The following is a 4,432-nucleotide window of genomic DNA, read 5'->3' on the forward strand; positions in this document are numbered from 1 at the left end:
CCAGCATCTGCAGTTCCTACTATCTTGGATTAAGACTGTTTGTTTATCTGACATTTAATATTTGCGAACAGAAATGTCCTCCAACTAAATATTAGGAAGACCAAAACCATTGTTTTAATACTTCCTTCAAATTCTGTTCCCTTGCGAGAGATGCCATCCCCTCTCTGGCAACAGTCTGAAATTAAAGCAGTCTGTTCACAACTTTGGTGTTGTATGTGATCCTGAGAGGAGCTTTTGATCATGTATTTGTTCCTTTACTAGACAACGTATTTCTACCTCTACAATACCAGTTCTCTCTTAGCTTATCTACAGCTGAAACTTGATAGGGAGAGCAGTAGATGGCACAGTGGCTAGCACTGCTACCTCACGGCACCAGGAACCCAGGTTCAGTTCCACCCTTGGGTGACTATGTGCAGTTTGCACGTTCTCCCTGTGTCTGAGTGGGTTTCCTCCCACAATATAAAGATGTGCAGGTTAGGTGGGTTGGCCATGCTAAGTTGTCCATAGTGTGTAGGTAGGGGTTTGGCCATGGTAAATGCAGGGTTACAGGGATATGGTTGGTGTGGACTTGATGGGCTGAATGGCCTGCTTCTGCACTGTAGGGATTCTATGGTTTAGACCTTGGAATATTCTACAATTTACCTCTTTGCCTTCAAGGATAATCCATTTTTCTTTTCAAAAAGCCATTCTCTGCAGATAAATCTGTCTTGTTCTCTTCTGAAATATGTGTGTGTTGTGGATATTTGGAGGGTGACCTTTATATACTATTGACTTCATTAACCAATTGTTGCATTTTTAATAAATAAGTTTTGTTTTGGTAATAAAGCCGTGATTGTGTTTACTAAGAAAACTGGTTTATAGATCTTGTTGTTTAAACCCAAAATAGCTAAGGTATTTAATTATCATCTTGGTAACTGGGAAAAGTATTTTTATTTTAGATTGTGACCCACGGAGTAATGGGACAACAGCAACTGAGCAATACTCCAATCTGTCATAACACTATATGGGCAAATGGCGTTTCAAGTGTAAGAGGAAGCCAAATATGCAGCTTCTGCAGTCCTTTTCACAAATGTACAATCCACATAACTATAGTGGTTGGTGAGGGAGGTTTATTGAACACTGTAACATTGTGAAGTTATGATAGATAATGAATATAAAATATTTTGACAATTTCAAATGTTGTACTGTAGCCATTCAGAATTACTTCCCCTCTGTGTGCTTCGGTGAATTTTAGTGGAGCCAAATTAGAGTCCATTAGGAGAATCTAACATTAATTTTTTCACTATGTATTTATGAACACTTTACACTTTATTAATTGCATTTTTAGTATTATTGGCCTGGTTACACTTCCAATCATGCATGAAATTTATTTTTTAGCCAAGCTTTTCGTGGAAATTCTAGCCAATCTCATTTATTTATATAAATGGTTACTGGCAATTACTAACCATTGCCAAATGTGTGGAGAGTGATATCCATGCAAACATCATCTACATATTTAAAGCTACTATCTGTAATAGGTTAGTGACATGACCTGATGTTTTCAATTTTCTAGGTTGCATTGCTGAAGGGTGTGACTGAATAAATCATAAAATGAAACGATATCTAGTCTGTATCTGCATTTAAAGTAGACAGTGATTTTTCAATCATTTCACTGGTAGAAATCTACTAAGATACGTTTTTATTGTGGTTTACTGATGCAGTAATTTCCTACATGTAGGGCATAATACAATGATATTTAAGGGGTATGTAGGTAATGCAATCATAAATATAGACTTGTTTAAATTAGTTAGCAAAGTGGATTTAGTTCAACAAAATATTGGTTGCAGCTTAATGAGGCTTCTGTATAGAAACATATAATTTGGATAATGCATGGTCAGAATAGAGATCGATCTTAAGATTGTTACTATAGCAATGGCAAGGTTTATTCAATACAAAAGCATTGAATTTTTGAGCCCTTTTATTTTGAAATATCGTTGCGAAGAAGTATAGAAACATACATAATTACTTCTCTTGGCAGTTATATTGCCACAGTTTAGGGAAAGTAGTAAAGTGTGGCTTGCACTTACGTAATATCTTTCATGTACTCAGAAAGCCCCAAAATACTTCACAGACAATTATTTATTTTTTTGAAGTGAAACTATTATTGTTTTGTAGGCAAACACTGTAGCTAATTTATACAGAGCAAGGTCCCAGAAACAACAACGACCTATTTTATTTTTGAGGTATTAATTGAGGGATATATGCCAGCTTGGACAGTTGATAATCAGTTTTTTTTTATTGTGACTTTGATGGATAAATATTAGCCAGGACACTTGGGAGGATTTACTCCACTGCTTCAAATAGTACTATGGGATCTTTTATATCCAACTGAACAGGTAACTGGGGCTTTGGTTTAAAACCTGTGCAGTAGTGCACAAAGTTAAGTGCTCAAGTCTCTGTAATGGTTTTGAATCCACAGTCTTCAGAGGTGAGAGGGCTTCCACTGAGTCAAGGTAACACTTAGAAGATTAATTGATGATCACTTTAATAAATTAAGAACTGTAAGAGGGAGGATCATTTATAGGCACAGGATCATTTAACGAGTCTCTTGGCATTATTTGAGAACAAATCTTGTAGGAATGGGGAAATCTATGCCCCTAGCAGACTGTGATGTGGAGGTGCCAGTGTTGGACTGAGGTGAACAAGGTCAGAAATCACAAAACACCAGCTCCTTCTTCACATGTTAGTGAGAGAGGTGGTATCAGACACAGAATTTCTAAGTAAAAGATCAAAGGATCATACCAATGATGAGGATGTATTAAACAAACCTAAGATGCTATTAAATCTTTAATCATTTAGAAAGTTTTAATTGATTAATATGTATATGTAAACCCCAAATTCCTTTCAATTCACTATTTTTAAAGAAGACATAGATAGAATCTTGATAATCAAGGTGATTGGGGTAGGTAAAAGCAATCAGGTTAGCCCCGATTTTATTGAGTGATAGACCAGACATGAGGAGCCTACTCCAGCTCTTCATTTGTATACTTGTACATACATATGAGAGAGACAGTGTGTGTGTGCGGGGGGAAGAGGGAGAGAGTGAGTGTGTGTGCATGTGTGTGTGACGGGGGAGGGGGAGAGAGAGGGAGTGTATGTGTATGTGTGAGGGGGTAGAGTGAGTGAGTGTGTGTGCATGTGAGGGGGTACAGAGAGAGGGAGAGTGTGTCTCCGAGGGGGTAGAGAGAGATGGGGAGTTTGTATGCATGTGTGTGTGAGGGGGTAAGAGAGAGAGAGGGAGTGTGTGTATGTGTGTGTGTGTGTGTGTGAGGGGGTAGAGAGAGAGGGAGTGTGTGTATGTGTGGTGGGGGTAGAGAGAGGGAGTGTGTGTGTGATTATGTGAGGGGTTAGAGAGAGAAAGTGAGTGTGTGTGCTTGTGTGTGTGAGAAAGATTAGAGAGATAGAGGGAGTGTGTGAGGGCAGGTAGAAAGAGAGAGGGAGTGTGTGTGTGAGAAGGTAGAGAGAGAGAGGTTGTGTGTGTGAGAGGGTGTAGAGAGAGAGAGTGCGTATGTGTGTGTGAGAGGGAGTAGAGAGAGAAAGGGAGTGTGTGTGGGGGATTAGAGAGAGAGACGGAGTGTGTGTGGGGGGGGTTAGAGAGAGGGGGAGTGTGTGTGTGGGGGGTAGAGAGACGGCGTGTTTGTGTATGTGCACGTGTGTGTGAGTTTGAGGGGGTAGAGAGAGAGGGAGTGTGTGTGAGGGGGTAGAGAGAGAGAGGGAGTGTGTTTGTGTGTGCGTGTGAGGGGGTAGAGAGAGAGGGAGTCTGTGTGTGTGTGGGGGGGGTAGAGAGAGAGGGAGTGTGTGTGTGCGTTTGAGGGGTTAGAGAGAGAAGGTGAGTGTGTGTTCTTGTGTGTGTGTGAGAGAGGTTAGAGAGATAGAGGGAGTGTGTGTGTGTGGGCAGGTAGAAAGAGAGAGGGAGTGTGTGTGTGAGAGGGTAGAGAGAGAGAGAGAGTGTGTGTGTGTGTGAGAGGGGGGTAGAGAGAGAAAGGGAGTGTGTGTGGGGGGAGTAGAGAGAGAGAGGGAGTGTTTGTGTGGGGGGTTTAGAGAGAGAGAGGGAGTGTGTGTGGGGGGGGGTTAGAGAGAGAGGGAGTGTGAGTGTGGGGGTTAGAGAGAGGGTGTGTTTGTGTATGTGCACGTGTGTGTGAGTATGAGGGGGTAGATAGAGAGGGAGTGTGTTTGTATGTGTGTGATGGGGTAGAGAGAGAGAGGGAATGTGTGTGCATGTGTGCGAGGGGGTACAGAGAGAGTGAGTGTGTGTGCATGTGTGAGAGGGGTTAGAGACAGAAAGTGAATGTGTGTGTGTGAAAGGGTAGAGAGAGAGTGGGAGTGTGTGTGCGTGTGTGTGTGAGGGGATAGAGAGAGAGTGAGTACGATTGAGCGGGTAGAGAGAGAGGGA

The sequence above is a fragment of the Rhincodon typus genome, chromosome 9 (genome assembly GCF_021869965.1).
Source record: "Rhincodon typus isolate 14 chromosome 9, sRhiTyp1.1, whole genome shotgun sequence".
In the NCBI taxonomy this organism is placed as follows: Eukaryota; Metazoa; Chordata; class Chondrichthyes; order Orectolobiformes; family Rhincodontidae; genus Rhincodon; species Rhincodon typus.